Source organism: Lepus europaeus, chromosome 2 (genome assembly GCF_033115175.1).
Source record: "Lepus europaeus isolate LE1 chromosome 2, mLepTim1.pri, whole genome shotgun sequence".
NCBI lineage: Eukaryota > Metazoa > Chordata > Mammalia > Lagomorpha > Leporidae > Lepus > Lepus europaeus.
Genome location: NC_084828.1, coordinates 11,126,519 through 11,139,460, shown reverse-complemented (window position 1 = coordinate 11,139,460; position 12,942 = coordinate 11,126,519).

Sequence of the window (12,942 nt, the reverse complement as noted above, 5' to 3'; positions counted from 1 at the left end):
GAGAGAGAGAGAGAGAGAGAGAGAGAGAGAGAAAGAGATATCTTCCGTCCAATGGTTCACTCCCCCATTGCCTGCAATGGCTGGAGCTTCACTGATCTGAAGTCAGGAGCTAGGAGCTTCTTCTGGGTCTCCCATGTGGGTACAGGCACCCAAGGACTTGGGCCATCTTCTACTGCTTTCCCAGGCCACAGCAGAGAGCTGGATCGGAAGAGGAGCAGCCAGGACTAGAACCAGTGTCCATATGGGATTCCGGCGCTTCAGGCCAGGGCGTTAACCTGCTGCACCACAGTGCTGGTCCCAGAAAACTTACAGAATTTGACCAAGTATTATGCATTTATGTCATGAAGCAATTAATGTAATTCTTTAAAACTTATAAACTATACTGCATAGTGTCTATGGATATTATGCATATAAAAGTGGAAACACGCAGCAGCAGTAGTCCCCAAATTCAGGTTATAGGTTTTCCTATGGATGGACGGATGGAAAGAGGATGAAAGAGGGATATATTAAGGGCCTCAGTAGTATCTGTGGTTTAAAAAAACAACTTAAGGTGGCCGGCACTGTGGCATAGTAGGCTGTCTCTGCCTGCTGCTCCAGCATCCCATATGGGCACCGGTTCATGTCCTGGCTGCTCCTCTTCCGATCCAGCTCTCTGCTGTGGCCTGGGAAAGCAGTAGAAGATGGCCCAAGTGCTTGGGCCCCTGCAGCTGCATGGGAGACCCAGAGGAAGCTCCTGGCTCCTGGCTTCAGTTGGCCCAGCTCCTGCTATTGTGGTCATTTGGGGAGTGAACTAGCGGATGGAAGACCTTTCTTTCTGTCTCTCCCTCTCTCTGTCTGGAACCCTACTTCTCAAATAAGTAAATAATTACAAATGAGCAACTTAAATACAGATCATTTTCTACTCTCATCCAAATGGAACTGCCCTCTGAGTTTCTCTCCCACTGGTTACAGCTGGAACTTCTCAGAGAAGCAACAAGATTGTGCAAGGGAGTCAAAACTTGAACAGTGAGCCATTCTGGAGCGAGTTTCTCATCACCTCCGCCCCGCCCCATCTCCCAACTCTGCTCTGAGGGCAGTCTCCCTGTTGTTCTAAATCCTGGGAAAAGTCTTGTTTCTCTGGCCAGAAGACTGAGAAAACAGGCCCTTGGAAACTAGAGAGAATTCTACAGAAGAGACAAATGAAGAAGGGAGATCCCCTTGTTCGGTGTATGAAGCAACACAAACTTTGGGCTCAGCCCAGAGCTGCATATGTCAAGGACACATTTAAAAGTAGTACCTTGATGGCCCGCGCCACGGCTCACTAGGCTAATCCTCCACCTTGCGGCGCCGGCACACCAGGTTCTAGTCCTGGTTGGGGTGCTGGATTCTGTCCCGGTTGCTCCTCTTCCAGGCCAGCTCTCTGCTGTGGCCAGGGAGTGCAGTGGAGGATGGCCCAAATGCTTGGGCCCTGCACCCCATGGGAGACAAGGATAAGCACCTGGCTCCTGCCATTGGATCAGTGCGGTGCGCCAGCTGCAGTGGCCATTGGAGGGTGAACCAACGGCAAAAGGAAGACCTTTCTCTCTGTCTCTCTCACTGTCCACTCTGCCTGTCAAAAAAAAAAAAAAAGTAGTACCTTGGCAGCAAACCCAATGCTGGAATTCTGTTAACAGAGGCAAGACTGAATTTGTGATCTGAACCCAGATGGTTGACTGCTTGCCAAATAAGACAAAATTAACAGGGCTGGCACTGTGGAGCAGTGAGTTAAGCTGCCTGCCAGTGGTGCTGGCATTCCATATTGGAGTATTGGTTTGAATCCCAGCTGCTCCACTTCTGCACTTCTGATCCAGCTCCCTGCGAACGTGTCTGGAAAAGCAGCAGAAGAAAACCAGGCCTCCCATGTGGGAGACCTGGATGGAGTTCTGGACTCCTGGCTTTGGCCTGGCCCTGCTTTGGTTATTGTGGCCATTTGGAGAGTGAACCAGTAGATGGAAGATCTTTTTGTCCCTCCCTCTTCTGACTTTGAATCAAATAAATAAATATTAAAAAAATAAAAACCAACAAAATTAACATTGTCTTAATGTTTTTTTTTGTTTTGTTTTGTTTTGTTTTTTGGGGAAAGGATCTACAGTTACATAGTATCATGTTAAAAATGCTTGATCAGCCCTTGTCCTGACTGTTGATGACAACTTAATACTTTATCCCTTTTAGTATTTTTTTGTTCTACTTAATACTATTGGTTGAACTCTTTAATTAACACACAATTATTCTTAGATGTTTAAATTTAACTGAAAAGAGATCCCCATTAAATATAAGAGTGGGAATAAGAGAGGGAGGAGATGTACAATTTGGGACATGCTTAATCTGACTTGCCCCAAATGGTAGAGTTAGAAACATACCAGGGGATTCCAATTCAATCCCATCAAGGTGGCATGTACCAATGCCATCTCACTAGTCAAAGTGATCAGTTTCAGTTCACAATTGATCATAATGATAGATCTAAGAGTCAAAGGGATCACATAAACAAGACTAGTGTCTGCTAATACTAGCTGATAGAATTTAAAAGGGAGAGGACAATCCAACATAGGAAGTGGGATACACAGCAGATAGAATGGCAGATGTCCTAAACAGCACTCTGGCCTCAGAATCAGCCCTTAAGGCATTCAGATCTGGCTGAAGAGCCCATGAGAGTATAGCAGGCATGGAAAGCCAAGACACTCTGGCAAAACAACAACAGCAACAACAACAACAACAAAAACAAAGCACACACACACAACAACAACAACAACAAACAAAATTCTAAATGAAAGATCTCTGTGAGTGAGATCCCAGTGGAAAGAATGGGCCATCAAAGAAGGAGGTACCTTTCTCTGAAGGGAGGAGAGAACTTCCACTTTGACTATGACCTTGTCTGAATAAGATCGAAGTTGGAGAACTCAAAAGGCTTTCATAGCCTTGGCAACTCATGACATGAGCCTAGGGAGATTACTGATGCCATAAACAGAGTGTCAATTTGTTAAGTCAACAACAGGAGTCACTGCGCACTTACTCCCCGTGTAGGATCTCTGTCCTTCATGTGTTGTACAATGTGGATTAATGCTATAACTAGTACTCAACAGTACTTTACACTTTGTGTTTCTGTGTGGATGCAAACTGTTGAAACTTTTACTTAATATATACTAAATTGATCTTCTATATATAAAGATAATTGAAAATGAATCTTGATGTGAATGGAATGGGAGAGGGAGTGGGAGATGGGAGGGTTGTAGGTAGGACAGAAGTTATGGGGGGTGGGGAAGAAAGCCACTGTAATCCAAAAGCTGTACTTTGGAAATTTATATTTATTAAAAGTTAAAGAAAATGCATAGGATACAATGCTAACCTACTTGATGTACAAAGGATCACAATGTGACTGTCTCTCGAGAGACCATCAGTGATGTTAGTCCTGAGATGGCCTAGGTGTTGGAATTATCAGCAAATATTTTAAAGTAGTTGTGATAGAGATGCCCACAAGGTGAAAGTAAACACCTCCTAGTGAAAAGATAGAATGTTCAGCAGAGAAACAGAAAAAGGAACACAATAAAAATTTTGGAAACTAAAAATATACTATCTGAAGTAAAAAAGTTAATTGAATGGGCACAATAGCAGAATGAAGAGGGAAGAGGAATAATTAAACTTGAAGACATATGAATGAAAATTATCCAGTCTAAAAGACAGAAAAATTATTGAAGAAAGTTAACAGTTTCAGGGGTCTGTGGGACAAGATTAAAAGCTCTAATATTCCGATAGTTGAAGCACAAGAAGAAAGGGATTAGAGAAGAAAAATTTTTGATGAATTGATAATCAAAAATGCTCTAAATTTGGTAAGAAACAAATTTGCAACTTCAAGAAGCTCATGCAATATCAAGCAGTAGAAACTAAAGAAAATCATGTCCAAACATGTTGCAAGTCGTCAGAAACCAAATATGATAAGAAAATCTTAAAAGCAGCAAGAGATAAGTAACATTATAGACAGGGGAACAAGGATACATAGGAATGAGGAATTTTCACCAGAAACCATGGAGGCCAGAGATAATAGAACAACATATTCAAGTGCTTAAAGGAAGTATTTGTTAGTCCAGAATTCCATATCTAGAAAATGCGTTCTTCAAGAGTGATGGTAACATAAAGATATTCCCAGATTAAGGAAAAACAAGAGAATTCTTTGATGTTAATCCTGCTCTAAAACAAATGGTAAAGGCTGAAGGTTAATGATTCCAGAGACAAACCTGGATGCAGGAGAAATGGTAAAACTTGCCTAAGTATAACAGTAATTCCTCTCTTCTTAAGTTCCTTATGTATGGTGACGTTGATGGAGTTCTCAGTGTGTGTAGATAGGCATACATCAGATAATTATAGCGTAAAAGAAGAAGGTAAAGTGATGTATATTGTTGTCAAGTGTTTCTACATTTAACTCTGAACAGTAACTTGAAGTAGAATGTGAAAGGTTAGAAATGTATTTTGTAATCTCTAGAATAACAACTGAAAAAACAAATACAGAGATATAGCTTCGAAGCCAACTGATAAGGTGAAATATTCAAAAACGTTCCAATGATCCCAAAGAAGGCAAGACAAAACAGAGGGTATAAAAAAAACAATACAAGGATGGACATAAATCTAACCATACTAATAATTACATTAAATGTAAATGAGCTGAACACACCACTTAAAAGAACAGAGATTGTCAGATTGTATAAAAAAGAATTCTCAAATACAAACTGTCTATAAAAACCCAGTTTAGGGGCTGGTGCTGTGATGTAGAGGGTAAAGCCATCGCTGGTAGTGCTGGCATCCCATATGGGTACCAGTTCAAGTCCTGGCTGCTCCATTTCCGATCCAGCTCTCTGTTATGGCCTGGGAAAGCAGTAGAAGATGGCCCAAGTCCTTGGGCTCCTGCACCTGCATGGGAAGACCCAGAAGAAGTTCCTGGCTCCTGGCTTTGGATTGGCGCAGCTCTGGCTGTTGGGGTCATCTGGGGAGTGAACCAGTGGATGGAAGACTTCTCTCTCTCCTTTCTCTGCAACTCTGCCTTTCAAATAAATAAATAAATCTTAAAAAACTAGTTTAAAGATAACATCATAGGCTAATAAACGAAACAATATAGAGCAAATATGATAAATGACATAGGCAGGTGGTAGATTCCTGTGAATTAATTCTATTTTTGTTTTTGTTTCATATGTTTGGATGATTCACAATAATAGTAATAAAAGCAGGTTGGATGATTTTTTTTAAATAAAATTTTCCCTCACAGCATGCCACATCTCCCCTTTGCCTCTGAGATAAAGTCAGTGGGCATACACTAACTTGAGATGTTGGCCCCAGAGATTTTTCAAGATGGCGGAATAGGGAAGGAGTTCACTGCTCTACTCTAGGGGAAGATAGTTTAAAAGAAGTGGAGAGAGTGTAATCTCAGGGAAGAGTTAGGGAGAAAACTCCAGAGAAAACTCCATACAAATTAGAGGGACACTGTGGACCTCCGTGGAGGGTGTGGATGTGCACAACTCAGGACTCCAGCAGCCCAGAGCCTCAGCACCAGCCTTGGAGAGTGAGGTGAGACCAGACTGCAGCAGCCAAGCCACTGGAGATAAAGCTGCAGGAAGAGCCTGGTCGGAGTCTGGCTTGGAGCCCTGTCGGGGACAGTGTACCTGCCAACCTGGAGGGAAAAAGGGGGGGCATGTTTCTCTCTCCCTGTGAATAGCCGAGAGAGGGCGCCATTTTGGACATACATAACAGCTTGTGTCTGTGCACCCAGCAACATTTTGTACATACACAGCTTGTATAGAGAGGAGACGCCTGGGTCTGGCTGGGAGAATTGACAGGGGGCTGAGTGCTTGTGACTGTGGCAGGCTTGTGTACTGGGACTGTGGCTGCATGGGAGGGCTCAGGGTGTGGCTGGGACTTTGGGCAGTCACTGTGGGCAGCTCCACATCATCGGGGCTCCCTGATTCTCTGGTGAGGGGCACTGTTCAGACTGAGGACTGGATGGATCCTTTGTGTGGTTCTTGTGGCAGCAAGACAAATATCACACCCACTGGGGTTAACACCCGGGCATTGGTCTCCTTTGGGGAGAGGAGATGAGCATGAGACTACAGCAACAGAGCTGAACAAACCTCCCCTCTGATAAAAAAAAAAAAAAAAAAGGAAGAGATCTACCATGCTCAACTTAGGTGTCACGTTGGAAACTGCTCTCGCCCTGCAGCACTGAACAGGGCTCCCTGACCACACCTGGCACACACCTCTGGGTATTCACTGAAAGATCAGATGCTCCACTAAGCCACAGAGGGATAGTCCAAAGATAAAAGCCATCATGAGGGAAAAAAACCCAACATGTATCTCCACAAATGCCTAATAATAGATGCAACAATTCAAGAAACAAGAATAAGGAAGACAACATGATACCCCCAAAAGAACACAACACTTCAATTATAGAATATGAAGATGAAGAGACTGAAGAAATGTGAGATGGAATTCAAAAATTGATCATAGGATTATTTAGAAGTAATCAGAAGCAAATCCACAAAATAAAAAAATAAAAATAAAAAAATCAGTCCATGACATGATGAAAAATTTTCCCATGAAATTGAGATTTTAAAGAGAAATCAAAATGAGATTTTAGAAATGAAGATTTCAATAGAACAAATAAAAAATGTGGTGGAAAGCCTTAACAACAGACTTGGTGAGGCAGAAGATTGAATATTCAAGTTAGAAGACAAATCTCTGGAAATTTTACAGAAATATAAAAAAAGAACAAATTAGAAAACTAAAAAATAATGTTAGATATTTATGAGATACCATCAAACAATCCAACATATGGGCCTTAGGAGTTTCTGAATTTGGAGAAGGAAAGTGACATCCAAGTACAGGAAGCACATAGGACTGCTAATAGACATGACCAGAAAAGATCTTCACCATGACACATTGCAGTCAAAGTCTCCACAGTAAAACATAATGATTCTAAAATGTGCACTAGAGAAATGTCAGATTACTTTCAGAGGGTCTCCAATTAGACTCACAGCTGACTTCTCATCAGAAACCTATAGCCTAGAAGAGAATGGTGAGATACAATCCAAGTCTTTAGAGAAAAAAAAAAAAAAAACCACAAACTGTCAACCCAGAATGTTGTACCCTGCAAAGCTCTCATTTATGAAAAAAAGGTGAAATAAAGGCAAACAAACAGAAATTGAAAGGATTTGTCACCACTTGTCCAGCCTTACAAAAGATGCTTCAGGATGTGCTACACACAGAAACACAAAAACATGGTCATCACTATGACAGAAGGTGAAGGCAGAAAATCTCCCAGTAAAAATACAAAGGAAATCCGAGGTAAACAATAGGAATATTTATGGGAAAATGGCAGGGCCAAGTCACTACTTATCTAGTCACCTTGAACGTAAGTGGCCTCAACACTCCAGTTAAAAGACACAGACTGACTGAATGGATTAAAAAACAAAACCCAGGCCAGCACTGTAGCGCAGTGGGTTAACACCCTGGCCTGAAGCGCCAGCATCCCTTATGGGCGCTGGTTCAAGAGCCAGCTGCTCCACTTCCGATCCAGCTCTCTGCTATGGCCTGGGAAAGCAGTAGAAGATGGCCCAAGTCCTTGGGCTCCAGTACCAGTGTGGGAGACCTGGAGGAAGCTCCTAGATCCTGGCTTCGAATCGGCACAGCTCCAGCCATTGCGGCCATCTGGAGAGTGAACCAGTGGATGGAAGACCTCGCTCTCTCTGCCTATTCTCTCTGTGTAGCTCTGACTTTCAAATAAATAAGTAAATCTTAAAAAAAAACCCAAAACCCATCTATTTGCTGCCTACAAGAAACACATCTCACCAACAAAGATACAAAGATTGAAAGTGAAAGGATAGAAAAAGATATTCCATGCTAACAGAAACCAGAAAAGAGCTGGTGTAGCCATCCTAATATCAGACAAAATAGACTTTAACACAAAAACTGTTAAAAGAGACAAAGAAGGACACTATGTAATGATTATGGGATCATTTCAACAGGAAGATATGACCATTATAATCATATATGCACCTAATTACAGGTCACCTGCCTTTTTAAAAGAAATGTTAATGGTTCTAAATGGAGACATAGACTCCAATACAATAATAATGGGGGAGTTCAATATCCCACTTTCAGCAATGGACAGATCAAACAGACAGAAAATCAGCAAGGAAACAATAGAGTGAATCAAAACTATGAACCAAATGGACCTGATGGATATCTACAGAACTTTTCATCCTACAGTTGCAGAATACACATTCTTCTCACCAGTGCATGGAACTTTCTCTAGGATAGATCACATGTTAGGCCATAGAGCAAGCCTAAGCAAATTAAAAAAAAAAATAAAAATCATACCATGTATCTTCTTGGACCACATGGAATGAAGTTGGAAATCAACAATTCAGGGATCTCTAGAACATATGGAAACACATTGAGACTGAACAACATGCTCCTGAATGAATAGTGGGTCATTGAAGAAATCAAAAGAGAAATCAGAAAACTTCTGGAAATGAATGAAGATGATACAACCTATTAAAACTTATGGTAATACAGCAAAAGCAATATCAAGAGAAAAGTTTATAGTAATTGGTGCCTGCACCAAGAAATTGGACAGGCACCAAATGAATGAACTATCAATGCATTTCAAGGACCTAGAAAACAACAAAAAACCAAACCACAGACTAGAAGGAGAAAAGAAATAACTAAAATTAGAGGAAAAATAAATAAAATTGAAAAAAAATACAAAATATCAGTGAAACAGAGAGTTGATTTTTTGAAGAAATGAAAAAAATTGACACACCATTGGTCTAATTAACTAACAAAAAAAGGAGAAGAACCAAATCAATAAAATTAGAGATGAAAAAAGAAATGTAACAACAAACACTACAGAAATAAAAAGAAACATCAGAAATTATACAAAGAGCTGCATGCCAACAAATTGAGAAACATAGAAGAAATGGATAGATTCCTGGACACATGTAACCTATGTAAACAGCCGTGAAGACATAGAAAGCCTAAACAGACCAATAACTGAATCAGTAATAATGACCCTCCCAGTAAAGAGAAGCCCAGGACCAGATGGCTTCACTGCTGAATTCTACCAGATGTTTAAAGAAGAACTAACTCCAATTACTCTCAAGCTATTCAAAACAATTGAAAGGGAGGGAATCCTCCCAAATTCTTTCTATGAAGCCAGCATCACCTTAATTCCTAAACCTGAAAAAGATACAACAGAAAAAGAAAACTACAGACCAATTTCCCTGATGAACATAAATGCAAAACTCCTCAACAAAATACTAGCCAGTCAAATCCAATAACACATCAGAAAGATAATTCACTGGGACCAAGTGGGATTTACCCCAGGTATGCAGAAGATGGTTCAACATTTGCAAATCAATCAATGAGATATAGCAAATTGAAGAACAAAGCCATATGATTATCTCAGTAGATGCAGAGAAAACATTTGATAAAATACAACACCCTTCATGATGAAAATTTTGAGCAAATTGGGTATAGAAGGAACATTCCTCAATACGATCAAGACAATTTATGACAAACTCATGGCCAATGTCCTGTTGAACGGTGAAAAGTTAGGAGCATTCCCGCTAAGATCTGGAACCAGAAAGGATGCCCACTTTCACCATTGTTATTCAATATAGTCCTGGAAGTTTTAGCCAGAGCCATTAGGCAAGGAAAAGAAGTCAAAGGGATACAAATTGTGAAGGAGGAAGTCAAACTACCCCTATTCACAGATGACACGATTCTATATATAGGGGACCCAAAAGACTCCAATAAGAGACTACTCAAACTCATAGGAGAGTTTGGTAAAGTGACAGGATATAAAATCAACACACAAAAATCAATAGCTTTTGTATACACAGACAATGCCAAGACCTAGAAAGAACTTCTACGATCAATCCCATTCACAATAGCCACACACACACACACACAAATCAAATACCTTGGAACAAATTTAAACAAGGATGTCAAAGATCTCTATGGTGAGATTTATAAAACATTAATGAAAGAAATAGAAGACACAAAAAAATGGAAAAATCTCCCATGTTCAAGGATTGGAAGAATCAATATCATCACAATGTCCATACTACTGAAAGCAATTTATAGATTCAATGCGATACCAATCAAAATATTAAAAACATTCTTCTCAGATCTAGAAAAAATGATGCTGAAATTCATATGGAAACACAGGGGTGCCCGAATAGCTAAGGAAATCTTATACAACAAAAACAAAGCCGGAAGCATCAGAAAAACAGATTTTAAGACATACTATAGGGAAGTTATAATCAAAACAGTTTGATACTGATACAAGAGCAGATGGGTAGATCAATGGAACAGAATAGAAATGCCAGAAATCAACCCACGCATCTACAACCAACTTATCTTTGACAAAGGAGCTAAAATCAATTTCTGGAGCAAGGACAGTCTCTTCAACAAATGATGCTGGGAAAACTGGATTTCCACATGGAGAAGTATGAAGCAAGACCCTTACCTGACACCTGAGACAAAAATCCATTCAAAATGATCAAAGACCTAAATCTACAACTCAATACCATCAAATTACTAGAGAATATTGGGCAAACCCTGCAAGACATTGGCACAGGCAGAGTTCTTGGAAAAGACCCCAGAGGCACAGGCAGTCAAAATTAAAATTGACAAATGGGGTTACACCAAATTGAGAAGTTTCTGCCCTGCAAAAGAAACACTCAGCAAAGTGAAGAGGCAACTGACAGAAAGGAAGAAATTATTTACAAACTATGTAACTGATAAAGGATTGATAACCAGAATATATAGAGATCAAGAAACTCCACTCCAAATGCCCATCATCTGAAGACTGGATAAAGAAATTATAAGATATGTACACCAAGGAATACTACACAGTGGTTAAAAAATGAAATCCTGTCTATTGCAACAAAATGGATGAAACTGGAAAACATCATACTTAGTGAAATAAGCAGTCCCTAAAGGACAAATACCATATGTTCTCCCTGATCTGTGATAACTAATAAAAGATAACCTATAGGGGCCAGCACCGTGGCTCACTTGGTTAATCCTCCACCTGCAGTGCTGGCATCCCATATGGGCACCAGGTTCTAGTTCCAGGTTGCTCCTCTTCCAGTCCAGCTCTCTTCTGTGGCCCCGGTGGGCAGTGGAGGATGGACCAAGTGCTTGGGCCCCTGCACCCGCATGGGAGACCAGGAAGAAGCACCTGGCTCCTGGCTTCGGATCGGCATAGTTCCAGCCATAGCGGCCATTTGGGGGTGAGCCAATGGAAAGGAAGACCTTTCTTTCTGTCTCTCTCTCTCTCTCACTATCTATATCTCTACCTGTCAAATAAATAAAAAAAGATAATCTATAGAAGTCAAATCGACACTTTGAGATGCAATGACTTTGAACAGCAGTTTGTTTATACTATTTGTTGAATTTTGTACTTAGTATAGAATTAATCATATGTGTATAAAGTTAATTGAAAATGGATCTTAGTAAAGACATAAGAATGGGAATAAGAGAAGGAGGAGGAGGAGGAAGAGGGGTGAGAGTGTGGGTGGAAGGTGGGTACAATGGGAAGAATCACTATGTTCCCTAAGTAATACTTATGAAATGCATGAAGCTTGTATTCCTTATATAAGAGGTTTCTGGGGGAAAAGCACATTACCAACAACATCAATGACAGCAAAGATGCCTGGCCCCAATCTTTCTGTTCCATCTATTTCCCTCCAGTTCTTTATAAAGCTAGACTGGTGTGGGGCCAAGAGCTTAGAACGCTTGATTTCAAATTCTACTTCTTAGCTGGTGAGCACAGCTAAAGAACTTCTTTAAACTTTGGAAGGCTTCTACTGTAAAATAGATATAGCAAGTCCTAACTCTAAGGGTTTATGTTGAGGAACAAATGTAATATTATGCCTAAGTACTTGGTATAATGCTTGTCACATAGGATTGAGCCATTATTAGCTAGATTCACCTGCTGTTTCAAAAACAGTGCATACAGTGTTGCCTCCTTGAATTTTTCTACTAATGAGTGATGAAGTCAACTGAATTCAGTTTAAACAACTGGAATGAACAATACACACTAGACCAGAGTGGAAGGGAAAAGAACAGGATAGAATGTTTTGAAAACGAATTGTTTCATTTGGGTAAGGATTGTTTCAGTGTGTGGGTATAAAATGTCAACATTCCGGTGAGTTCTGGCCATATGAAGCTTGAGGAACTCTGGGTTCCATGATCACGTCTGCCTGGAATCATCAACTCTACAGTTCTCCACGGTGGATTTTCAGCATCCTGCTTGAGGCGACCTCTGGTGAGAAGCCTTCGCGTGACCGCCCTTGTCGTGGGCTGCCAGTTCTGCAGTGGGCTCTCAGCTCTGGCCCTTTTCCCGTGTTCCTGACCCAGCGTAGGCCAGGTGGCAGTCGGTTTCAGCCAAGCAGGTGACTGGTCTTCCCTGGGGTTGTTTCAGAAAGACTGTGAAGAGGTTCTGAGGATATTGGGTAACCCCCCGCGCTTGTGTTCCAGGTTTCCAGCCCCCATCTTGTACCTTGTGGTAACAGGATCAACGGACCCTGTAGGGGGCAGTATGGTTGGGCTGGGCTCTCGGGGCACCATTTTGGCCACCAAGAGCTAATGCGTAGGTAGCTCCTTCCTGCTCACTCCCATTTCAAGGGTGATCCTGGCTTGTTTCCCTAAAATGAGCCGGGAACATCCATCCATTCCTTTCCCTAATCTTCCAATACAGAAACCAGGCATTCTCATTATTGCAGACACTGAATCAGTGACTACTGAACCATAGCTCCTAAGGGAAATTCAAGGTGAGCCCAGGAGCCTGTGGTTACATTGTCATCAACAAGGCAATATATAACTTTGTTTTGTGAGTTTCTGTTTTAAGATGCTTTGCAGGGGGCCGGTGCC